At 39.4% G+C, this 27,303-nt stretch overlaps 1 protein-coding gene across 23 annotated transcripts in view; it reads left to right on the top strand.

Moving 5' to 3' along the window:
- The first annotated feature begins 547 nt into the window (after positions 1-547).
- Mbnl1 (muscleblind like splicing regulator 1) overlaps positions 548-27,303 on the top strand; it is a 177,438-nt gene continuing 150,682 nt past the window's right edge. For 5 of the 23 annotated variants that reach the window (XM_051157207.1, XM_051157213.1, XM_051157219.1 and 2 more), the window contains exon 1: positions 26,078-26,285. The gene's annotated coding sequence lies outside the window, so the exon portion shown is untranslated. Of the gene's footprint in view, positions 645-1,139; positions 1,283-25,849; positions 25,964-26,076; positions 26,286-26,430; positions 26,821-27,303 lie in introns of those variants that run through there. The other 18 variants (XM_051157217.1, XM_051157227.1, XM_051157220.1 and 15 more) reach the window with 13 other exon arrangements.

Genomic DNA, 27,303 nt, shown 5'->3' on the forward strand with positions numbered 1-27,303 from the left:
AGAGCAGAGGGGAGGAGATATGGGATGGTTTGGAGGGAGGAAACAGAAGAGGGAAATGATGTAATTATATTAATCTATAAAGAAAGGAAATTATTTTTAGATATTAAAAAAAAAACCCTATAGTGTGATACCTCAGCATGATGGTTTCTAAATTCCAGAAATTGGTTCTTGCAGGATGTGAGGCTTTACATAATTCTTGTATTATTCTTGCAATCCACCCACATCTCTTCCCCAATAAGCAAGTGAAGGTGGGAGGAAGTGCTACCAGTTGGCTGGCCATTGGCTCTTTTTATCTGTCAGAGTGAACCTGAGAGAAATGTGCTTCTATGTATGTGTACATGAAATATGCCTGGCTATGTGCATAGAGCGACTTTTATTTGAACTTGTCTGTAGCTTTTTCTTTGATTAGCTCTTCCTAATATTCGGTTTTCTTCAGCCATTTTTGTTGAGATATTTCAATTTACTCTCTTAGCTGGTAAGAAAATTAACTACCTACATATTTAGCAATACAAAATACGTGTCTGTTTTTCACTCTTGTGGCTGAAGCTGTGAGAGATCGTGGATAAGTAACAGTTTCATTTTTGCAGTGTGTTATCTACATATAACAGACGACTGTCATGAGAAAGGAAGTTTAAGACTTACAGGTAAAGAACCACCACCCCAGTTCTGGGAAAATGTGCTAACTTACTAAGTCTCTTTCTCTCCTGTCCTTCTTCCTCCTTTGCCCCCTTTCTCCAGCACTCTGATGACTACTTGGGTCACACTCCAATGACTTTAAATTAATTAGATCTATAAAAGCAAGTTTATGTCTCATGTGTCAGTTCCACCACCTCTAACATAGAACAGCGTATTTTGGGTTTTTTTGTTTTGTTTTGTTTTTTTGTTTTTGGTTCTCTTTTTCTGTAAGCCTCACTTAACCACGAGGAGCTATTTCCTTATACATGTGAGCACCGCTCAATTGAACAAAGACTTCAATAACTGGACTTCGCTAAATTTAAATAAATATGTGTGTGCATTAATTATATATGAGTAGATGCACAAATTGTAGCTCAGCCTCCATGATTATAAGGGCCTTGTGAATAATTTCTCTGAAGAATTTACAAAGCATAATGACTGATATTTTGCAACTTCCTCTTTTTGTGCACTATCCGTTTGCAGAGCAAAACCTCTGTGTATTCACCACTGGTGAAGAGAGTTTGGCAGAAAACAGAGCTCTCTGAGGTGCTGGTCGCTAAACACCGACGGGACAGATAGACAGGCAACTGTAAACAAGGCCCCGGAGGTAAGAAAAACATGTCATTTGCTACTTTTCATTTTATTATCTGGATTCCTATTTCTATACCAATGATATAATGATGTGAATATTGGCGAATTACAAACTCGCCTGTGTAATGCTGGCATTCCTCTCATGTAAATAGTAAATTTTTTAAATGAAGAAAGTTTAATCGATTTCCCAAGTTTTAATCTCACACATAAGCTTTTAATAAGATGTAAAAAAAAAAAAAGTAAAGTTCTCTTTCACCTGAAAGTTATTTTAGCTGCAAAATAAAATGCTGACTTCCTTATTTATAGGTAAACCTCGACACAGTTAACTCTTGTACAAACTTTTTAGATTATTAATAAGTTTGAATGTTTATTTTTCCTTTCACTAGTTGATTCCTAACATTCATAAATCCTCTCATAGGCCTCTTATTCTTTTTATGTTTTATTTATTGAATATTTTTCTTTAAAAATTTATGTATATTTACACAGCATAAGCAATGTTATTTAACATGTAGCATTTGGGATCATTTTTTCTTATCATTACATTATGGTACTTAAATTTTTTTTCAAAGTGACTTGAAATATAAACCAATGTATGATTTTAAAATCTAAATAAGAAAATCTAACTTTCTTGGTAATAAAAGTCTGTATTTATAATATTTAATAGAGGAAAAAAGAAAACAAGGGTAATTTATATTAGTAATTACAAATCGAACTAGTCTGCTTTCACAGGTCCTCTCCTAAAACACTGTAAGTCCTAAAACACATTATCTTCCCATTTGTGCTGGTCTGAGAAGCTGGCTGTCCATGGTTAACCACATTTAACAACGTGTTGAAATATAGACACTTAACAATCTTCCTTTTAGCAGCTCTTGGTTGTTTTTTTTTTTTTTTTTTTTTTAACGTTTGCTAAAACACATTATACCACACTGAAGTCAACAAACACAATTTTAGAAAGAACCATGGCACTCCAGACCAATGCTCAGTTACGTGCTCGGGCGTGCAGAGTTTGCCTGTGAAAAACAAGACACATTACACACTCACTGTTTGAGATATGTTAAAATAAACATCCAGACTCACATATCTGAGACACATTTAATTTTATTTTTAAAAGAGACTATTATGACCTCTAGCAAAGAGACTTCACGCTGTCTCGTTTCTCACCAGCTCTTGGTTTTACAGTGCTTATAAGCAGTGCTATGTTAGTGGTTCGGTTGCAATTCCTGATACTTACTGATGGTTTAAAACTATTGTCAAATACTTGGCCCTAACCGCAGTCATTGTATTTTCATAATGAGTCAGGGAAGCAAATGTTTAGCATTTTAAACTCAGGAAAGTAATTGATAATGCGAGTTGGACATTTTAATCATGAATCCCATAACATTGTGCATCTTCGTCTTAAGTTTCACATACTAACTCAACAATACTTCTGTCTAAATTTGGTTAAAACAACAATTCTATTTCTTACGTCTTCTATATCAATAACCACATTTTCAAATATCTATACTTTTAATTGTGAGATATTTCGGCATCATGAAGAACCGACTGTTGTGAGGGTATGTTATGTGACATTACAGTTCATATTGCTTAAGAACCATGAGAAAGTTGTAGAGTACGTTCACCACCACTGTAAGAAAAGAGGGCCAAGGCCGTCAAGAATGTGCTGTCTTGTTGTAGGACAGATTTGTTATTGGTGTGAATTATTATAAGTCTAAGTTAGCAACTTTCTTCTAGATCATGGAAATTAAGTTTAGAATTTCTTCTTTGAAAACAATCTCCTCACAGACAGGAAACATGAGTGCGTGTCTGTTTTTCTCCAGGAGACATGTGAATGTTGAAGGGACATTGTGTTTCTTTCCTAGGGCACTCGTTTAAACAGAGCATTTGGCGCCTGCCCACAAATCAAAATGTTTTAAGTGGAATTAGAAAGAATATTACAAGTTATATATTTCTGGGGAACAAATTTTGAATTAAAAATAAACACGCATGCACATACATGTACCCACGTTTCATCAGATTATGTTTCTGTGACACAATTGCGGGAGATATGGATGATTGTTGAAACTGCAGAGCTGTTGTACAACAAATCATCAGCAAGTCCTGGGTGTTAAGAACGTATGAAGCATATGTGGGGCATATGTGACATGACCGAAGCCCAGGGCTGACACTGAGAAGCTCAGAGCAAGTAGAGTAGGTGTCTCTTTCACACACTGACTGTCCCCATATTGCCCACTATGAAAGAGAGTGGCCTGATTGCCATGAGTGTTATCTCACTTAACCTGTAGCCAAGTTCAATTAAAAAAAGATTTTAGTTGGAAACACTATTTGTTTCTTATATAAATGAGTAGATTTCCAAAAGAACACCAGAACAATCAAAATATTCTTTTCCTTTCCTTTCCTTCTGTTTCTCTCTCTCTCTCTCTCTCTCTCTCTCTCTCTCTCTCTCTCTCTCTCTCTCTCTCTCTCTCTCTTCTCTCCCTTTTTCTCTTTCTCTCTCTCTTTCCCTTTTTCTCTTTCTCTCTCTCTCTTTCCCTTTTTCTCTTTCTCTCTCTCCCTCTGTCTCTCTTCTGTCCTTTCTCCTTATTTTGTTTTTCCTTCATTCAGCCATTATCCCATGTCCAAGAAGAACATTAGTTGCCTAATAGAATATGATGTACATGCAAACTAAGAGAAATGACATGATTCAAATTTAAAATCTTCTGGCTTTACAATAGTTGGATCTTCTAGTTTTTAAAAACCAAATGTATGTTCTATTCCTTGGATATTCTTACTTTTAATTAATGTAACTCAAAAGTAAGTACCAAATGGAGCATATTTAGATTTATTATATATACACAATATGTTCTGAAGAAATGGGAAAATAATTATATGTTCAAAAATGTAGAGTGTAAATAAATACATAGAATGAATGTCCAATTTATGAAATTATTGGTATAAAAATAAAATATATATAATCAAGCCTATTTTGTTCCTGAATATATCAATCTTTACAAATTTAATGACATCCAATCAATTTATTCATTGAGCTGAAGGAAAAAAGTTAAAAGTATTATCTCCTGACTTTTAAATCTTTAGGATATAAATTTTATTTTGGGATTTCCTTCAGTAGCCTGACATTGATGCTGCTTTGCTTTGTTTTGCTTTGCTTTTTCTTCTTCTTCTTTTTTTTTTTTTTTTTTTTTTTTTTTTTTTTTTTTACATTTTGTATTTTACAGGAACTAAAACTCGGTTCTTAGAGTAAATGCTGTCCATATTCCTCCCAGTTTTATTTTCATAATTGTAACCATGAACTGAAAATGGTTTTAATTTTTTATTTTATATTTTTTTTACATACAATACTATTAAGAAAAAATACTTTTTACTTTAAATCCAGATTTAAGGGGAAATGCCATTAGAGTTAATGATTACTTTCACAATTGACGAAAGCAGATGCGAATGAAGTTAGCCTGATGGTGTAGATGCCTGGATCGGAGGAGTGAGTTTCTTTCCTTCCTAACGCTTCATTCACAGAGAGTTCCTTGGGGATCTTTATTCTTCGTTGTTCTGTTATTATCTTCAAAATTCTTTTCACCTTGGAAACAAGTGCTGTCATGTGGCCCACGAAAACATAGTTACAGACTGTTCTGATTCCGGATAAATATAAAAACTGATAAGTGCACCTTAATTCATTTTATTTGTCTTTGCACAAGAAAATAATTTTAAGCAAGTTATTCCTCCTTTTCTTTCATGGCAGAAAGCTCTGCATGAGAAAAGCAGCAAAAACACTCTCTGTAATAACGCTGCCAAGTAAAGAAAATGCATCTTTTTCTAATACTCACCACCAAGTTTTACTTATTTTCAAAGTAATAATTTGAGTGTCCCAACTCACATCTGTAATCTTGCATGACTGAGGATAAAACAAGAGAATTATTATGATTTTTTTTTTTTTTTAGGCTGGCCAGGTTATGTCATGAGTTCATAGCCACATTTAGTTGCAAAGTGAAAGCTTACCTTGAAAATAAAAATAAAATATAATTTCAAGCCCCAAAGTGCCATGAAGTATTTTAATCGGTATCTGTGTATCTTACCCCCTTTGTTTCATAATGACCCACCTACATTTCTTTCTTTCTGTAACCTTTTTGTCCTGGCCCTCTGAGCACAAGACCCTTTACTTCTGCATGCAGTGTAAGTACACATATGTCTTTCCTAGCAGACATACGCAATGATCTACTTCATAAGTCTGCACTGACAGTTTATATTTTTTATCAAATCTCTGTCCCTGTTTTAGTCTTGTTGTTTGATAATACCCTTCATAATGTTATCCCTCAAGTAACCAATTCAATCTAGAGTTGATAATCACATTTAGTTGACACTTCTCTTTATTTTTAATTGGCAAATAAAATTGAATATATTTATTGCACACAACGTGTTGTTTTGAATCACGTGTATGCTTGTAATGAGTAATTCAAGATAATTAGCATTTGTATTTCTCCACATTTTTATTTTATTTTTCTGCTAAAACACTCAAGATCTACTTTCTTGGCAGCTTTTGCAGGCACCACGCATTGCAACTAAAGCTCACAATGCTGAATGCCTCGCCTTCTCATTCTCCTTAACTTAGAATGTTTTCAGACATCAGCTTTCATAAAACAGAACAATTTAAAGAATATTATCTTTTCACCAACACTTTTTCTTCACCTCTTAAAATTTTCATGAAACTTAAATATATGTCTAACTGATGTGTAAAACAGAAATTGTACACATTTAATAAATGTCTTTCATGTGATGTGACAGTTCATGAGTAAACTGTGTAATGTTCAAATCTGGGTAAACATATATATATGTATATATATATATTCTTATTTTCTTATGGGGAAAGTATTTAAAAAATCTCTTCTGATAGCTTTTAAAATGTATAACTTTATCCATATCGTTCCTAGTTTGGCTACTATGTTTCTGTTTGGTGTTTTGTGTCATTGCCTCCTGATTCTGGTGGTCTTGCAGTTTTTGACTCGCCTCCTTTCGGAGGTGGCTGCACATTTTCTGCTGCAATCTTGCAGAGACATTGCTTCCTGTTGCACTCACACGTGGAAAGGCACTTATACTTATTTGTTCTACACCAGCAAAATCTATTTTACTGCCTGCATTTTCCATTATATCGTGAGAACTTTCCAAAAATATTTTCCCTTGGACAGAATATTGACAAATACACTGGTCCAATACATTTTTGTTGTGAAGTTTAACACGTCCTTATGTTGCAAAAACACTGTCATTCAACCATAGTACTTCTTTCATGCTCACGTGTTGTTTCCAAACTACTATAGGCCAAAGAATCTTCTCTTCCACACTTGCTCATTTATGTCTTGATCTACGTTGCTGGGCTCAGGGGAATTTCAGGTTTCTTTTGTGTGTGTGTGTGTGTGTGTGTGTGTGTGTGTGTGTGTGTGTGTGTGTGATGTAATGCTTTATTGCTTCCATCAATTCCTGTCAAACTGTACACATTTGACTATCCAGGTCTCATTTATTCTGGTTCCTGTGTTAGTATGGCATTTACCAACAATATTAGTGAGCTTTTTCTTATTATCAGCATGAAAATATATACTAAGCTGCTATGAAATCCATCTAGTTGTATCTCTAGAATCATTCATCATTTCTTTGGTCGGTGGGGCTAAAAAATATGGTTCTTGCCACTCGTTTCTTTTTGTTTCATGACCCTCTCAGAAGAGTATAGTAATGTGTATATGCGTGCACAAACACAAACATGTAAGTGTATATATATATATATATATATATATCTGTCAAAATACATGTGTGAAAACATTTGTATCTATGCATATATCTTATATTTTGGGGGGTGTTATGAACTCATTTTGATTATCTTTAGGTGCATCCGTCTTCATAGGCCTTTTTTCTTACCCCTTTCTTTCCATATTTATTTCTTCTTCTTTGATGAGATCCCTGCAGCCTGACAACCTTGGCATGTTTATACATTGACTCAGGTCTATACAGTACAGCTAAAATAACTTCAGAATTTCCACCGAGAAGAGAGATCGGGGATTCGTGCATTTGTTTGCCATCTTTCAAAATATCACCAAATAACTGTTTATAAATTACTTGGCTCACTATTTTTTCCCTACCTCCTGTTTCCTTCCCAGTCAAGGTGACTATATATTAATTAAGTTTGTGTCAACTCTATTCTATTCTTGGAATTTTTTAACATTCACATTCATCCCAATTTTATTTTTGGTTTTATGAATTTGTTTTAAATGTTTCCTTTGTTTTCAATCTGTACAGAAAACTTGTCACACCAGCTCTACTAATGACTCACCACATTTTGACTTAAATGTTGTGGATATAATTAAAAACCACCTTCTTGCATTATCAGTTGAACTTTATTTTTATTTCAGTTTTAATAAATTTATGTTTTATCTTAGCTAAAATTATTTTGATATCACAAAAATAAAAACATCAGACAGTAAGCTGGCTGAATATTTGTAGCAATATTTTATAGATTTAAATAAAGCCTTTTTATGTTGAATGTGCATATGTAATCACATTTACAGAAAATCCAAACTGTAAGGAAGAAAAGTAGAAACCATGAATCGGTACAACCTATACACAGAAAAATGTCAGTCATCCTATATGTGATATTAGAACATTCCTTTACTAAGACTTTGCCACAGTCTGCTCATGAATTTATAGATATAATCATTAGGGAGACAAAATTCACTTTTCAATAACTCAGTCACTCATTTACTGACTACAATCTTAACTATGTCATTAGCTTCTTCTCTTCACATAGCCAGCCTCAATGTTCCATGTTCCATGTTCAGTGTCCAAGGCTTTTTTCACAAGCTCATTCCTCTTTCTTTAATTTAAAACAGTAGAAAAAAACAGACTTCCTGAACTGTCTGCCAATGCCTAGGCTTGTGTGTCAGAATGACCATTAACTCAATCACTCAGATATTAATAAGAACCACCGATGCCAAACTCCTCCCAGATAGAGCCTTTCCCTTCCCATCCCTTTCTCTGCCCCACCCTCTGGAATTACTACCCAGCATCCTTGTCCCAGTTATTCAGTTGATGGGTGCCCTTACTTCTCAGCTGCCCTCCACCTAGCAGCCAGACGATGAACTAGGTCCAAAGCAAGTCTGGATGGGCTTCCCTTCCACACCCTGTGGGCAATATAATGTGCTGTGGTCTTTGCTGCCCAAGGAACTCTTTTCATTCCTGTGTGCCTGCCAGCATGGCCTGATCATTGACAAATTAAACCATATTTACTGTCTGCTCAGAATTCTCTACATGTTTTCCATTCAAATTAGGAAGACATTCAAAATATTAGATATGGCCATCTCGATCTCTACCTACATGTCCTTCCTCAAAAATTCCTCTCAGTATCTCCTGGCCCTACTCTTTATTTTTACCGCAGCATGTTGTAAAGCTCATCACTGACCACAGATTTTTTTTTCACATATTCATTTCTCATTTTCTAGAATGTTCTTCCCATACACTGCGACCCAATAATTTGTTCACATCTCAAACATGTCCCTAGGCATTGTTTCTTATTACCAGTTACATATTTAACTGCAGTATACTGCCTAGGAGCTCTCTACTATTTTGCTCTATTTTTATATTTGTTGATTGCTTGAGACAGAGTTTCAATATGTAGCTCAGTTGGCTTAGAACTCATGATTATCCTACCTCAGACTCCCAACTGTTGGAAATACAGTTGTAGCATGTGCATGCCACTGGAGTCTCCCTCCCTCCGTCTCTTCTCTCCTGTCTTCCTCTTTAGTATTCTTAATAGCACATTACAATTTTTAATTTTGTAGGCCTGGCAGACTGGAACTTGCTATGTAGACCAGGTAGGGCTCAGATTCACAAAGATCCACCTGCCTCACGTTTCTGAGTGCTGCGAATAAAGAATGGACCACCATCTCTGGTTTTCATCTGCTTTTAAAATGCTGCTCTTTCCTGTCTTGCTCTTCTTACTAGATTGCAAGCTCTGTAGCTGTTTATGCAGTGACCTCTGTTTCTAGTAAATTGCACAGTACATAATTCATGCTGAATAAGTAAATGATGATGAAGGCCAACACTTCACCATTTCTGAGGGGCAATGTACAAATCAAACACACAAAATCACAAGAGCTGTGTTCCAGGGCTGCCCGAGGGAGGCTTTGCTTATGGTGCTGCTTGAAGCTTGCATGCCTTTGTCAGGTGGAGAAACTGTTTGTGTGGAGTCAAAGGAACCGAAACCAAACTGTGGTCCCAGGAGACAGTAAATAGGCCAAGACTTTTTTTCCTCTTTTCCTCTCTCTCTCTCTCTCTCTCTCTCTCTCTCTCTCTCTCTCTCTCTCTCTCTCTCTCTCTCTCTCTCTCTTCCTGTGTTGGCTTTTTTTTTTCCACTGAGCTAAAAACAAACAAATTCACACTATCTACCACTAGCATTTCAGAATGCTGGAGGGTGGGGTAATGCTCTGCATTGCTTTTCCTGCTATCTTCACCTCATTGCCCCAACCTACCACCAAGAAATCCGCGTGACACTCTTCTTTGGCCGTTAGAGGTCATGGCTGTCCATCAACCTATCTCTGTCAGAACATTTTCCTGACTAAGCATGCTGTTTTGTAATACTTCCTGGATCTAGTTTTGATGTTGAAGTTGATTACAGAACTACTCTAGGGAAGCTGGCTTTCTTGTGTAGTCAGAATATAAAATAGAAATATGTACACATACATTCCTGGCTCTTGAGACCATAAATTGGCTTGGGTGCAGGCAAGGATGCTCCCATTTGTGGTGCGGCTCTGACTTAGAAAAACTAAATAGGTGAACAATGCAGGGAGGGCAGCAATGACACAGGGAAGGCTCTCTGGAGAATGACACTCTTAATAATATAATTATATATTATAATTATGATATTATAATCTCAACAAATAAAATAGTACTTAAAGGGAAATTCCTGGCATTGTTTAATTAGGTGCAGAAAGGTTTGCATCTAGATAAGATGATTAAATAAGACAAGATTAGGACATTTCAGAGAAAATTTTTAAAAAGCGAGAAGCAACTCTAATATCCATGACTTCAAGATGGAGCCATGCAGAGTCATTTTCACATGCTGCATTCCTAGCCCAAAAGTTGTTAGAGAGCACTAACTGCGTTATATGAAGACTTTACCTCCTGTGTTGTGGCTAATTTACTAGTATGACCTAATAATGTTTATTATTAGGCCAAAATTATTATTTCGGCAGTATTTTCTAGCCACTAGCAATCAGTCAAGACACAGACACCTGTTATATTTTAAAATAGCCTTAGTTAACCTAGGGGGGAGCAGGTATTAACCCCGTGAACTACTTCGCACTACTTCCCATGCCATCTGTTTCTAATCATTTCTATCAAGCTACCTCCCATCCAGCCAAGTCTCCATCCACACTGGCCATGTGCTTCTCCTTCACCTAACCCATGGCCTAGCCATCTTTTTCCTCCCCTCCCCTCCTGTCTGGTGTTTTCTCCTCTCAAGATTCTCCGTGTCTCTCCAAGCCCTGGAACCTTAGCCATGCCTATCCCATTTGCCCTGCCCAGGTGGTCAAACATGTTAGGCTCTTAGGCAAGGTAACAAGTGGGGCACAGAAACAGCAAGCAGTAATTAGCATCAAAACACACTAGACAAACCTCCAACACTCTTGTAAGAAGCTTTGGTTTTCATTTTGAAGTGAGTTTCTCTATGCGCTTATGTGCTTATGTACCAAACCCTGTGCTTTGGCTATCCTCTAAGACCAGGGAAGCAGTGATAGCTTAGATCAAGTTTTCTCCCTCAGGGAGCCCACAGTCTAGCAGGGAGAAGCACTGGATAAGACAATAAGTGATCGCTTTTCAGAGGGTTCCTATGATAGTGACTATGCCCAGACCACTCCAGAGAGTTAAATCAGAGAAACAAGGGGAAAGGGTCTTTCCCTTGCATGGGCTTTAGTGATTGCTTCTTTAAAAGGAGGATATTTAAGGTAGTAACAAAGTCAAAGCAGGGGCATTGCCAGGCACAAGGTAGGACTGAACTTGACAGATCATAAAGCAGAATGGAGGCTAGGTCTTTCTGTATCATGGGAGAGAAGTCTCTAGAACTGATATTCAATAAGAGATGAGTAATAGAGATTGGAGGCCAAGAGACAAAGTTGTCTACTGTGAGCAAACATTTGTAATGATATGCATGTGTGTGATTAGGGGCAAGAATACATGGAAAGATCCATTATCTCTGGTTAACACAGGTCAGGGACACACTGTGGTGTGAAAATAAGCAGCAATTACTACACAGGTCAAAGTTGCTTTGAAGATAAATTATTATGTTATACAAATTGCAGATAAGACAGGCTTACCTTTAGAGGCTAACTACACATTTTTGTCCTTTCATTTTTGTAGTAGGTCAAGTTTGATAAAAATGAAAAGGGTTCAAAAATTAAATTTGTTAGCTTAACTGTTTTGAAAAAGAACTTGTTACAAGATAATTGACTGTCACTCCAGCCATTTGAACATATGTCACTGGTGTCCAGTGAGGGTCATCATGAACCTTAGTTTCTGCATGCATAAGAATGACAAAAAGCTACCTTCCAGCCCCCAGAGGCAACCTCTCTCAGGTTCCTCCATTTATACTTTCTACAGCCATTAGTGACTGTTGAACCTTGGAAATACCAGCATACTTTTTATTGTAAGTAGTGATTATAAATTTCCTCTGATTGTTGAAATTGTTTCAAGAAAAATAAACAATATAAATAATCACCTTTAAGTTGTCAATGGTTGGACCAAACTCCTGGGAACCATGGGCTGAGGAATGTGAACTGCTGAAGGAATCTTGAAACCTTACCGAAAAGTATGTTTTTGGATGGTTTAAGAGCCCCAATATCAGTTAGCAAGGAGCCGAGAGAACAAATGCCCAGGCTTGGGAGTACCTTACTTGTTGAAGGGCTTTCTGTGCCAGCTGGATCTGGGCTGGAGCTCCAAAGCTGGAATAATGGTACAGATCTATAATTCCAGCACCAGGCTGATGGAAACTGGAGGATGCTGGGACCTCACTAGACAGCCAGTCTTGCCTACTTGACAACTTCTAGACCAGTAATAGACCCAGTGTAAATAAATCACAACAAAATAAAACAAAAACAACAACAACAACACAGGTTTATAGTACCCAAAGAAGGACTCTGAGGTGGATCTCTGTCCCACACACACATGCATATGGAACTGTATATGTGCCAACTTACATTCTCACCAGGAGTGCAAAGAAGTTCCTTTTCTTCAGAACCTTAACAACAACACTTACGTTTTGTCTTTTTGGTAGTGGCCATTTTAAGCAGAGTGAGGTGCTAGTTTATCACTAGGGGAATTGGCATTAAATGTACTCCAGACACACACACACACACACACACACACACACACACACACATGTAACTATGGGAAGTCATACATGTATTAACAAGATAGATGTTACGATTCTACAATGTATAATTTCAAGAAGTTGTGTTGTGCATGGTAAATACACACGACTTCTTATGTCTAGTTGAAAATAAATCATTTCAGTAGAGAGAGTAGCATATATGTGTAGAAATGAACTAGACTCTAGGAAGAGGATGTTGGAGGAGCCCATGGTCTGAGTCCTACGCAGCTCAGACTGATGAGTGTCTCGCAGGAGTATGTGCAAAGGGTGGCTTCCTGAAAGCCAAGAGGGCTCATCACGTGCCTTCTTTAGCTTTACTCTTCCCTCTCATTGGTAACTCAGCATGTTAGCGAGTTTCAGGGGTCAGTTTTTCCTGCAGTGAGTCTATCATTCCTGTGGCATAAGCCTTTGGTATGAATGAATCCTCAGCAACACATAAACGTTATTTCCTCTCAGAGTTCTGAGCAATGTCTTGACTCATGTTACTTGAAAGACACAAAAAAAATGGCTGAGTTTTTCATCCTAGACCAAATTTGTTGAGTGCATACAAACAAAGCACATACAATATGCTCCTTATAACCCATGCAACAGTCTATCACGTATTCTTAAAATTGGTAGATTTTCTTGGCTTACTTTGGCTTGTCTTCTCATATTTTTGCTTGTAAAAGTAGGTAAAGATTGTTGTATAAAAGAATTCCATGCACTGCATGACTAAGAACAATGCTTCCTCTCCCTGCCTGAAGGCCATGGTTTGAACTGAGCACTGGTGGTATTGGGAGACAGGACTAAAGCCTGATGGTTCTCTGTTATCTTTCCTTTGAGAAAATGTTTTGGGGTGTTTTTAAGTTATACTCTTCTTAAAATACCCTAAATAACCTCTTTCTCTGAAGAGAATATCTTATAATCCATAGCTGCAGTTTGATTTGAGGCCCCACAGCCTAAACAGATGTGAAGTTAGGTAGGTACTATCTTAAAAATGCTTTGTATTTTTAAATTCATAATTACTGTCCACTTAAAATAAGAACAGTAACAGTAATACATCCAAGGCCCAATCGTAAAGTTTTTTCTCGTCATAATTTCACAGAGTGGAATGTAAGTGTACAATATTCACTGGAAATGGCAACTTTGAAGAAATTGTCTGAATCCTTGCCTTCTTATTGCATGGGAGGCAATGCCCTGGGAAGGCCAGCACTTCTTTACACAGCAAGTCTTTCTTTCTTGATCTGATTCTGCCAGAATTGTTGCTGCCTACATGGGCAGGCCCACGTCCATCAGGCTGAGGGAGGGCCAGGATTATGCCCTGCTGCCCCTTGAGGGCAAAGACTAAGTCAGCAGGCCAGGAGGCAACCCAAAATGAGTTACAGCCAATGAGGCTCTTACCAACAGGCACTGGCTCAGGTGCTGTATTAAACATGTGTACAACTGCTGCCCCAAACGTCAAGTATGGGTGTTCTGTTTAAATCACCATGTTTAGTGGTGATGAAAACTACATCTTTGGCTACTTTCTCAGTGAGGCCGATTCTGGTTTTGTCACAAGGACATGTGTGCTTCTATTTCATAATACTTTAAGCTACCATCTATGTATGAGTTAGATGTCAGGCCGAAAGTGCCCTTTATCTCATGCTCAAGACGAATCTAGCAAAAGACAAACTTCCGTTGTCTTCATGAAGTGCTTGGTGTTTGGGGACCTCGATATTACTTTCAGTTTCTAGCAGACAGACTTACCAGAACTTTGCAAGGATAAACAGACTTCAAAGATCTCCCAAGGGAGAAAGGTGTCCCAATTCAGTTTCTAGTTTAAACTATCTTTAGAAAGCTACACTCCACGAAGAGAGAGGAACACTGTGTCCAGCCTCTTTCATACAGTTAGTGTTTACTTTATTTAATTGTAAAGAATCAATGACAAGCAGGAAAATGGTTTTGTGTATGTGTGTGTGTGTGTGTGTGTGTGTGTGTGTATGTGTGTGTGTGTGTAGCGTGGGCGTCCGAAGCTGTGGAAGGAAGTTACACTCTGCATGGGAGTAAGCTTGTGGGTGGCAGTTATAGACTAGTTGAGAATAATCATGCATAAATATCTCTACAGCGCTGCCTTGAAAAGATTCAATACACTCCTATTATGGGCAGTTGATACATTATTTGAAATGAGCACATATTAGCTTATATCCAGGAACAGATAAATGGCAACTACATCAAGGAAAAACAATTTTTAAAAGCATTTTTATCTATGACAAAACAAAAGATAATACAATTGGATTTTCAAGATTTCCAAATATGATCTCAAAAGCATACATGTAACATCCTTGGATATATGAAAGACAAGCAGTGTTTGTCTGTTAATGTCACAGATTTAAAAGATTCATCCTATGAAATGAATGAAAGTAACACCAAAAACCACAGCAAAGGCCAGGGGGTAGTTGTAATAATAATCTGCTACAGATCGCTAACAACCTTGTCCTGCAGGATGACTGTACATACTCCTTGCCACTTAACAGAAGTAAAGTCACTATTTCATGCAACTAGTAATAGAATTCTGCCCTTAGAAAAAAAGAGGATTTGATGATTTATGTGTCTATCAGTCTAGAAATTTGTATCCGATCGAAAAGAGGGTGGGAATAATAATCATGATAATAATAATGATGATTGCTGCTGCTGCTGCTGCTGCTGCTGGTGGTGGTGGTGGTGGTTATGATAGATGGGGCAGCATCAGTGAATGGCTCAGTGATCGAATGCTTAATGCTCTTGCTTAAATGACCCAACTTTGCTTTCTAGTACTCATATACCCGCTCACAAATACCTGTAAATCCAGTTTAAGGAGCTCCAACTCCCTCTTCTAACTTATGAGAGCTTCTGCACATGCATGGTGTGCTCACACACACACACACACACACACACATACACACAACACAGTAAATTTATATTTTCAAAAACATAATTGTCCACTTAGACTGATTACTTGTACACATTTCTTTCACATGTTACATACATTCACATGACTCCTGTAACTGGCCATAACTTAAGGACTTCGGCATCACTGTCATTGCTAGACTGCATCTCTCAAGAAGCTTGGAGTCTACTCTTGTTCACCCTGTGGAAATCTGGAATTCTGCCAGCCATTCCATAACTTCCTGTAGCCCAGATGGAATAACATTTAGCACGGAAGTACATTGTCTGGTGTCCCGGAAGCTAAGAACTGAACGGTTTCAAAAGGGAAAAGAATGTTCCTCCTAAGGATGTACAGTCCCGCGAGGCTGGAGGGTCAGCCCGTTGCAGCTCTGCACTGCTCGTGCCCTTTGAGCATGCATGGGTGTTGAGGTCCATCCAGTGACAGCTATCTTGTGGGTCATCTGGATTGAGTGCAACCTCACAGCACTGTACACTTAGACCTGACACAACACCTTGAACTGAAAAGGAGTGAGGCATTTCTTGTTAATTTGTGTGTATGGTTCAAGTATGTAAATATGTTAAGTAAGTTTAGGAAATATAAAAATGTTCAAAGGTGTTTTTGGATGCTTCTTTTTTGAGTACACACAAGGGAAGTGTCAGGACACTTGCTTTCTTTGACACTCGGACAACACTTGTGAAGGGGTTTTGTGATGTATTTCTGTAGAAGAAATAAGCCATGGAATTCCAAGCAACAGAAACCTAAGCACTGAAAAAAACAATGTAGGTTTATCTTCTGTGTGACCTCAATGGTTTGCCTAGTTTGTTTTTATGCCTGTAGACTGGCAGTGTATACCCAATAGAATAAACATGCTTTGTTTGCCTGAGAAGCAATGCAGCCAAGCATGTGTGTAGCTAAATGTATTCTCCCTTTACCAATACTGCTACCACACCTATCCTGACTCCCCAGTTTCTAGAAACATATAAACACCAACCAGTTTGCTAAAACCTAGCTACTATCCTACAGATACTACTGTTTCTATTGAGGTAACTAAATTTTTACCCAACCACAAGCAGAAATTGAGCAGACCAATGCATTGCTCTTGATCCCGAGTGGCTTTCATTTCTGAATACTAGGTCAGCAGTAGTAAGCTGCACAGTGGAACCATATAGGGGGCTTTATGATATCAATATCATTCTGTTGGTCTGGATTCTGTTGGTCTAGGCTTTTGTCTATTGATCCCAAAATGTTGACAACCACGGGCCTAATTCCAGCCACCTCATTTCTAGCAGCACCTGTCTATCTCTTTGAGGTTGAAAGTCATGTTAGATACAGAGTGTTAAGGTCTGAGAACTCATCAGCTTCTATTTTTCCTTTGTTTCAGGAGGAAAATAGAAAGGGCGTGTGTGGTGAGGGGTCTGTGGAGTAGAGGAGGTGGTGACCTTCCCCCAAGGTGCTCAAAGATATCCAAGTAGCAGTTCATTGGGGTTACTAAGCTGTCCTTTGTGGAAGCACATGTTTTCCTTTCTTGCCTTATTGCAAATAACCTAGTGAAGATTTGGAACTAGAGGATGAAGGAAGCTAGGAGAGAAAGGTGTAAGGATCCATGAGCCTCACTGAGGCAATGCTAAGAGCCTGCTCTATGGCAGCCCAGGCTCTGGGAAACACCCATGACCAATGGGCTTTCATAAGGCAATATGATTATTCTGAAAACCAGAATTTCCCTTCATGTTGCTGGGTGATGGGTGTTAGGGGTGTGCATCTCATAAAGTCTCTTGTCTATCTCTTTGTTTTTCATGACTTTTCTCTGATGTTTTCCTTTCTGCCATGAAGCTGTTAATAATTGTTGGATAATTTTGCCAGCAGCTTAGACATCCATGAAGACCAAGGACTTGCCCAGCCCTGTCCTCCTTGTCACCCTCTTAGCATATACTAAGCATGTAAGGCCTGCCAAATGCTATTGAGCTCCTGAATTGGCTACATGCTTTCCCATCTGTATTCTCATCAAGTCTCTCCCCACCTCCAGATGAACAGAAGACCTTGAGTAAGACAGAAAAAGTTCAGCTTCTTCTGCACCAGCCACCGATCCTCACACATTGTCAGGGATTAGCAAATACTTGTTAAATGGATTAATAAGCAATAGCCATTGTAACGGTGCGCAAGGTAAGACATGAAGAGCAAGGTCTGAAGTGATGTCAGTTGAGATTAGGTACTGCTTTTGTAGAGAACCAAATTTGGTTTCCAGCATCCAAGCCAGAGAACTCACAATTGCCTAAAGTTCCAGTTTCAGGGAACCTGAGAGCTTTGGCCTATTTGAGCAAGTACACACATGTACACATAAGTGGTTGTACATGTCTGCATGTGCGTGTGCAAGCACACACACACACTCACTCAATAATAATAATTTGCAATTATGTCTCCCAGTTCATATGCTTTTAAACAAAGTAAAGTGGAAAAAATATGTCTATGAAATGTGTCCCAATTTCTGAGGTGACAATGCTTTGTTTTTATTCAGAATCTCTGTAAGACATCACTTGAGATATTGATCAAGTACATTTTAAGCATTTCAAGGATCTCAGAAGAGTTAGAAGAAAAAGGAGGGTCCAGTTGATAATGGTGATGATGATGATGAGAGAGAGAGAGAGAGAGAAAGCGAGCTCAATGGGAATGAAAAAGACAAATATAGAATGTTATAAAAATTAAAAGAGAGGAACCAAGTATGAGTAGATACCCATGGAATATATTTCGGGGGTGAAAATCAATTCAGCTGTTAGCATATTTTAAAGAGTATCAGCTTTAAGAATTTATTAAGCTGTGGAGGCAGAGGCAGGAGGATCTCTGTGAGTTTGAGGCCAGCCTGGTCAACAAGGCAAGTCCAGGACAGCCAAAGCTACATAGAGAAACCCTGTCTTGAAAAACTAAAAAACTAAAGAATTTATTAAGGAAGTGGTCATGTCCTTCATAGAAAAAGGTCACAGATGTTCTAAAATGAACAGTATTAATAATATATATGTTTAGACTAGAGTACATGAAAAAGATAAATTAGAAACACACACACACACATATATATATACATATATATGTATGTATGTATATGTAAGACTAACAAGCTACTCTTTTTTCCAACAAATTTATAATTTATTCATTAAAATATTGTTACATTTTTCCCCTCTGTCCAGTCTTTTTTATTTTATTTCATTAATTTATTCATATTACATCTAAATTATTAGCTCATCCTTTGTATCCTCCTATTCCTTTCTCTCTCCTGCTTCCCCCCTACTCCCCTCCCCTATGTCTGTGACTGAGGGGGACCTCCTCCCCCTATATATGCTCTTAGGGTATCGAGTAACAAGCTACTCTTTTAATAAGAATTGCCAGGGAATTCTGTATTAAGCAACATGACATGATGTTATGGCATAATAGAATGTGTTTCACAACATTATTTATAATTACATAGCATAAGCAAAAATAGTTAAAAATTTCTATTTAGGCCTCCTTACTACTTGTTCCATGTTTAATTTTGTTTGCTTTGTTTACTAAAAGGCTATATTATCTTTTATATTTTTCTTCATTCATTAGTTTAAAAATCTCTCATTTCTCACTATTACTTAGTGATTTTAGGAATTCCCTCTGGAATTCTGCAGGACAGGAGGCTTGACCTCTTGTTTATTTGCTGGGAGGCTTTGGTCAGGGAATCCACTCTCTATCCTCATATGGAAGATGATGATTACAGTGATCAACACGAGGGATGCCATTTGTTCCATTTGGCTGTATTAGCAATGAAAGTTGGCCTAGGGAAATGACTCCGTGCTTAACATGCTTGCAGTGTCTGCTGATTCGTCTGAACTGGCAGCTTGACATGATATAGAATGACCCAGAGCCTTAGTGAGGAATAGTCTAGATAAGGTGGACATGTCTGTGGGAGGCCGTCTTGACTGTTAATTGGTATGGCATAAACTAGTCCACTTTGGACCACACTGCACTCTCGGCAAGGACCCAGACAAAGTAAGAAGAGGAGAGAGCTAGCTGGGAGCTAGCGTGCAAGGATGTGGCTCATTCTTTCTGCTCTTGATTATGGATTTTGTCCTCCAAGTTATTGCTACTACCTGTTTCTTATTTCTTTTTGTATGATTTGCTTACGAAAGGTCCCTGCAATAATGGACCATAAGTGGCACTGTAATCCAATCAACCCTTTCTTCTCTATGCTGCTTTTACCAGGTTATGTCACAACAAAAGAAAGAAAGCTAGGACACCTTGTAAGCCACAGGCATGAGGACTGGAGTTCATAACCCAAGAGCCCATGTAAATACACAGTGGGCAGAGCAGCCTGCCTGTAATTCTAGTACTCAGAAAGCAGGGACTAGGGATCTCTGGATCAAGCTGGTTGGCTACACTATTCATATTGGTAATCTCTGGGTTCAACTGAGAAAAGGAGGTGGAAAGTGGGAGAAAAAAACTCCTTACATCAGCTCCTGGTCTCCATGCACACCCTACACATCTGGAACTGAGTCCAATATTATATCTTCAGTAATTCTGAATTTTCTTTTTTTTTATTGGTTCCCAAGTAAGGGATAGGCCACACATAGAGATACCATATATTTCACTTGTATCAATGGTAAGAGGTGACTATTGCATGATTCTTTTTCACTTCTCGGAAGTAAAATCACAGTACTTTAGGTACCATATTGCTAAAGGTTTTTAACAAAATCTATTTCTGTTGTTGTACTACCTGACACTTGCATACACGTGCCTTTCCTGACAGCTTGTTCAATCCTGTCTCCCATTCTGAGCCTGCAGCATATTGAGTGACAGTGGAGAACAACTTCATCAGCTCTTTGAGAAGCAAACTTGGACCACGTGCCTTTGCCTTACCCTACCTCTAATATAACCAACACATGTAGTGACAGTTTAGGAATTTTGGTTTCCTTAAAAAACATAGCGATATTATAAGAATACAAGGTGTAGGGATACGAGGTTGCTTCACAGCAGTTGATTATGATTTGTCTTGTGCTCTGGTGAAGGCGTGATTTTGCCAGCTGCAGATAGTTTCTATGACTAAGTGACCTCTGGAATTCTGGGGACTTTTCAGAGGGTTTATAAATGCTAAGGTCCCAAGAGGCATCTTGAGTTGTTGCTTGGTTGTTGGTAAGTTGTTGGTTGATGATGGTCATGGTTTATTAGTAATCATGTTCACAGAAGAAACAAGACAAAATTATATATCCTGACACCCAAGATCAAACTTGCCCCAAGATGCCCAATGCCTCCATCAGCAAGGAGTAGTTTAAGGATAATGTCCTCCCTTTCTGACCCATGACTTTATCCAGGAATTTCTTTCCTTTTCCTCTCTATCATTTTTTATTTCATATTTAGTGTTAGAGGGTTGAAAAGGAAGAAGAAAAGGAGTGGAGAAAGGTGGAAGAAAGAACTCACAACGGAGCAAACGCTGGATACAAACACATCCATGCATCCCACTTAGCCAAAACGTTGTGGTCAAAGCTTTGTAGTTTGACAGTTTAAGATTCTTGCTCTCTTTTGCTTGATCACAAATCCTTGAGGTTAGGCAGCCCATTTCTGTTTCCTTGTCATCCAATTGACACCCCTGCACCAATCTTGAGCCTGTTCTTCCTCTGAGGCCCTTGTTTTGCTCAGGACATGATGGCTTCAGTCTAGATTTATCCCATGGAGTGCACAATTTTCTTCTCAATCTGCTTAGTTTGACTTAAAAGTGCTCATCTCTACCCGCAATTATCCCTGGGATTTCCTTTTTATTTATTATTTATTTGTTTGTCTTCTCTTAGGAGAATAAAATTCTTGAAAGAAAATGATTAGTCGGTGTTTACTTCAAAACACAGACCCTAGAATTGGTGGTTGGTTAAAGTTGATGCTTGTTAAACTTGAATAGAAACATGTGGGGAAAAGTGTTTTCTGTATGGAAAGAAGAAAGGGTTAGAAGACAAAGAATGAAAGATAAGGATGGAGAAGCAACAGCACTCTTAGAAACCTAAAGCAGTTGATGCTCACATTAACTAGTGGAAACAGACCTATGATAGGATTTTATATTGTGCTTGTTATCTTAAATGCAGAGAACAATGAGAACTAATAGTCTGACAGCAGCAATGCTAGTCCTGCTCTGCTTCACTGATACTGTCTACCTTTTAAGAGAGCTGGAAATGGTCCCCAACATTCCACCCCCTACTTCCATTCCATGCTTCTAAAAATCTTCATTTTGAAGTATTCTCAAGTAGTTAAACACAGGACTGAACTTTTAGGTACATGATTAAATTAATATTTGGAGTGTTTTAATTTTATAAACATTGAAAATATATTGATATATGAAATTAATTTTTGTAATTTCTCCAAATGATGATGTAAGTTTCATGTTTTGTTACATAATACATAATGCAAGATATATTATCTATATTTAGATAATGGACATTGAGGAACTTACTTTGTGTGTAAAACATGTAATTATCCTTGAAGATAACAGACATATAAATAGGTTTGTTAGTTTGTCACGTATAGATAGTAAGCTGCTGAATAAGTTTGAATTTAGGCTACAGAAGTTTCCTTTTCCTTTTCCTGGTGTGAAATATAATGTAGGTAAAAGTACATATGCTTAATGGTGATTCTTTATAGCAGAGTGTTTGCAATGTTTTACTTACTTCTAGAAGCTTCTTCTCTTTGCTATTTTTCCTTAAGCACAATAAGTGTAGGGACTGAGGCTGGGTCCTAGATTTGATACTATCATACAATCAAATTAATCAGTATTATCATATATGTTATATTGTTTTATTATATATTATATAACTATGTTATTACAACAGTTGTTTCACCATGGTATAGTAAAAACAATTTATAGATTAGTGTTTGAAAGGTTTTTATATTTCTATTTTTAAAACTATCATTGTTAGGTTTAGATGACATGGAAGGAGGCAGAAAAGACATATAAAAAAACCAGTGGCAGCTTACTGAGCTGTGGATTCTGTACAGAGAACAAGGAACACAGAGTTTATAACACTAACACCCTTACGTGGGTTTTAAAGACTTCCATTTGGCTGACAAAGATAAATGCTACTGTTTCTTTTATCTATACTATTGGAAAACAAGGAGCTGATATTATCTGCAAAATCATATCTCTTGACTGTATTCCTCTTGGACTTGTTGGTAAAACTAAGACTTGAAAGGACTGAAATATCACAGGAAACTGCAGTGAACACTTTTTCCTTTACCTAAAAATGAGGTTTTACTTGATCTGAAATTGTTTTCTATAATTTCCCTTTCCTCCTGCAAATGGCTCCCCTTTTGTGCTTGTTCATGTGTGCTTTCATGAGCCTGTAAACTATCAATACCTCACAGTGTAAAGGAAACCTAAGGGCTCTCCTGGCACTGAAGAAGAATCAGTAGATTCTAACTGGGGCAGCTATTAGTTTTTTATTACTATAATACTTTTTTTGGGTAGTTTTCACAATTTGAAATGTGACTGAGTGGCTATTGATAGTTGGAGGCAGCATGGTTTTATATTTTTAACATGTGATTTGCTGTTTGCTTCAGTGGTACAGAATTTTAAACGGTAATAGATTAAGCTTTATTCAATGGCAATGTTGTTTTCAGGCCTTAATTTATTTTGGCTCATTTCTAAGTTTCAGATTGGCTTGGACGCCTTGTCATAGCATTCTTTTTCTCCTTATCTTTGTAAAATAACATTTTTCTTTAATTGCTTTTATCAGAATATTCTATTGTTCCTAACATTCAAGTCCCATTCTTGTATTTCTTTTTGTTCTATTTGATGGAGCAGAAAATTAATGTCCGTTTCAATTTTTCTTTAGTTTCTAGAAGTTCCCATTCCTGCAGTGTTAGGGTAGACAGTTTCCCTTCTTTTACCAGGCATAGGTTTAAAGTCCTGTTTTTTTTTTGTTTGTTTGTTTGTTTGTTTTTTGTTGTTGTTTTGTTTTTGTTTTACCATGTTCAGTTTGCAAAGATCGAATTCTGTAACACATGAAAAAAACAAAACAAAACAAAAAACAAAACGAAACAAAAACATCAGCCTGTCTCTAACTTGGATGTGAACAAGGGTCTGAGTACAATTGTAAATTAATCCTTCAAACAGAATTAGGTCTTGTCAGTTTGCTGGACTGTCTGAGCATGGAAACTGATGTAGCAGCAGGTGCAACGGTGGCCTGTGTGGTCAGGAAGTCAGGACTCTGTCGGTAGAAAGTGGGAAACAACAGAAAGGCTACTTGCAATCCAGTAGGCTAAGCTAGGACCTTGGAAGTATCCCAGGGTTCCTCCCTTCCTCAGTCCTTGCGTGAGTCACTTTTCCAGTGTGTCTACACCCATTCATCCTTCCTTTGCCAACATCCCTGAATACACTCCCAGTCAACCTCGAAGCACTTGCCAAAGATCTTTCTAGAATGCAAGTCCAGACTCCACCCTATCGTCCTGGTCCTGCAAACTAGCTCATCATGGTCTTCTGAGTAAAATGGAAGCCCCTGGCTTCCTCTTCCACCCACACTTTAATCGCTTTTTGCAAAAGGGATAGAAAAGATGAATGCATTGATTCTACACGCCAATGAACAGATAGGTTTCTTACATGAACTCTGCTTTTATCTTCACTGTTCCAGGGCCCATCTCTACTCCCGCCCCTCTCCCCGCTACCCCCCGCCCGCACCCCCCTCCCTGTCTGTCTGTGCCTATGTATTTGTGTATGTGGAGGGAAAGGAGTCGACATCAAGTGTCTTCTGACATTTACTTTTCATCTTATTAGTTATTTATTTTTGAGTGTCTCTCGTTGAATCTGTAACTCAGTGTTGGCCAATGGACTTTGACTTTCTCCCATTCTTTACCCACTTTCAGTACGGTGGTATCAGATCCTCGCCTCGGTTGGTGCTTTGAATCTGAACTCACATTGTCCTGCTTGACCCCCCCCCCCCCCCCAGCTCCTTTACAAAGGAGTCATCTCCGTTGCCAACTAGCCTTCCTTGTCAACTCTCTTATCATCTTACTTAAAATTCTGCACATTTTTCAAGGTACTACTTATAAAAAAATTCCTCCAGGGATCCTTCCCTCCTTTTCTTGGGGTCATTATGGCACCTGTCTATCTGATGGGGGTGATAGGATTGTCTCTTCCGTACCATGCTGCTCCACAAAATACAATCCTTGCATAAGACTTCCATCCTGGTTATACTTAACACCCTTGCCGTAACCCACATTCCACCTAAGTTGCTGAAATGAATGCCCGGAAGAAAGAAGTCCTGGGGCTATGGTGGTTACTAATTGTCAGTTAGAAACCCCCGGCCTCGAGATGGCTCAGTGGTTAAGAGCACTGTCTGCTCTTCCAGAGGTCATGAGTTCAATTCTCAGCAACCACATGGTGGCTCACAACCATCTACAATGTGATCTGATGTCCTCCTCTGCCTGCAGATGTACATGCAGGCAGAGCTCTGTATACATAATAAATAAATAAATAAAATCTTAAAAAAAAAAAGAAACCCCCGGCCTCTGTGCTCTGAGAAAATGTGCCAGTCTACTCTGTTTCCATTGTTGGGGCCTTGGGTATTTTAATGATTAATACGGAGAAGTAGGACTAGTTAATTAATTAATTAGTTCAGGAAAGGATCAGCAACCAGGATTAAGTCAGTGTTTCAGGGACCAGCAGAGGGTCAAGAGCTCCCATCTGTTACTGTTACCTCTGCAAACCACTTGAGTACCTTAACATCTTCCAGACATGGCCATTTTTACTCTGCCTAGGAAGGCCTGCCTCACTCTCTCAGTACGCACATACAGGAAGAATTCTTGTTATAGTTTGTAACCCCTCACCCCACTCAAATTACATTCAAACTATGGAACAAACGTTTTTAGTTAAAAATCATCTTTGACCAAGTTATCAGAATTCCTTAAATTCACAGGAAATCCCTTCTGCAGATCTTCAAACTTTATCTCTTCTCAGACGCCCAGGATTCTTTTCATTCAAAGCCAAGTTACAGGACAGCCCCCAGTGAACTAGGGGCTGGTTTCATTTGCCAAGGCCATTGCCAAGGGCTTGTTTGCGTGGGAGCACCTCGGCATATCCTAAGATGTTATTTTATTTTAAAAGAGGGAGTGCTGCTTTCTGTACACCACACTGCAGAGCTGGAAGAGAGGGAGTCTTTAAACTGTAAGTTTTATTTACAGATTGGATGGGAAGGTGGTCTGTGTTTGTGCTTGAGTGACGAACAGTTTTCCCCGCAGAACTCCGAAACTGTGAGTGCTGATTGCTGAGGAGGATATCTACCAACACCCTTGCAGCTTCTTTCCCGCCCTTCGCCCTCCAGGTTCCAGGCGGTGTCGTGCTTCTGCCGCCGCAGGCCGGGCCGCTGACTCTAACCTTTCCTCTAACCTTGCGGGCCGTGCGGGGTGGGCGCCGAGCTCAGGGAGCAGGACCGGCGGTGAGCAGCGCGGGCCCCGGGAGGGCGAGCGGGCGGGGGACCGGGGCTGCGCGTGGGAGCTCGGCGCGTCCGCGCGCCTTCCTGGCGGGGCTGGCGCGGGGGAGGGGCCGCGCAGCGGCGGAAACCGGCGCGCGGCGATAAGAGGCTGCACGGCGACATGCCACAGTCTCTCGCCGCAGCCCGACGAGTCCGGGCGCTCGCCATGCTCCCGTGACCCGACCCGGCCAGTTCCCTTTCCCGTGGCGGGCAACCCGGAGTCGCGATCCCATAATGCCCCGGGCAGTCGGGGCCCCGGCGGGCAGCCTGCACGGCCACGTGAGAGGTGAGTGGCGGGGCGGCCGCGCATTGTTCTGCGCTGCGGGCGGCGCTGCGGCGGCCTCGGGTGGCGCTCGGGGGTCCCCGGCCAGCAGGGCGACCGCGCTCTGCGGCTCCCGGCCCTGCCCGGTGCCTCGCTGCGGGCACCCGCGGGTCGCTGCGGGACAGGACTGGCAGCCCCGCAGCCGGGCAGGTGCGTGACCGAGTGCTCTGAACTCGGTGACCTCTGCCGGGGACAGCGGGGACAGCCACCGGCTGTGCGGATCCCGGCCGCGCCCGCATCCCTCTGCCGGAGCTGCCATCCAGCACCCGGCTTCGTGTGGGCCAAGTATGTGCACGCAGAGGTTAATGCTCTGCCTGCCACCCATAAATTACGCATGACATGTTTAGCTGGGCTGCCTTATATGGAGAGTGCTGTATTTCAGTCCAGTGTGTTTTTTTTGCCAAGTTTACAGGGCGGAAGACGCCCTGTTTGAGAGGGCTGCCGCTTTTCCTCCCTTTCTGGTCGTTTTGTAGTGCGTCACTCAGAAACTGTAAGAAAAGTAAGTATAGAGAGCTTTCCAGGGTGGAGCCGCAGTAGGCTGGTCGAGTTCTTTTCATGAAAAGTAGTTAGTATATGGACTGGTTTTTAAACAAAAACAAGACAACTATGTAGTCTTCTCTCAACAAAAAAAAATTTTTTTGAAGACCGACTGAGTCTGTTGTTAATAATGTGTCATGTATGAATACTTTGATTCCAGCGCCTGTAACAGGAGAATAAAAAAAAATTACATATTTATAAATCTAGCTGAAGCCTTCCTGGCTAGGCACAGTATGTTACAACTACAGGGGTGTTGAGACAAGCTTAACTGTGTTCTTAAGTCTCTCTGGCTTGCAGCCTATTTGGCTGCTAGGATTCTAAGACGGGTTTCTGTGCAGTATGCGCCCTCAGGATTAAAAACAAAGTTAGAAGCTGCCTGGAAGATTACTGTCACTGGCTTAGGTTTCTGTGTCCACCATCAGAGGCACAGACCATAGAAAGTGAT

Source organism: Acomys russatus, chromosome 15 (assembly GCF_903995435.1).
Source record: "Acomys russatus chromosome 15, mAcoRus1.1, whole genome shotgun sequence".
NCBI lineage: Eukaryota > Metazoa > Chordata > Mammalia > Rodentia > Muridae > Acomys > Acomys russatus.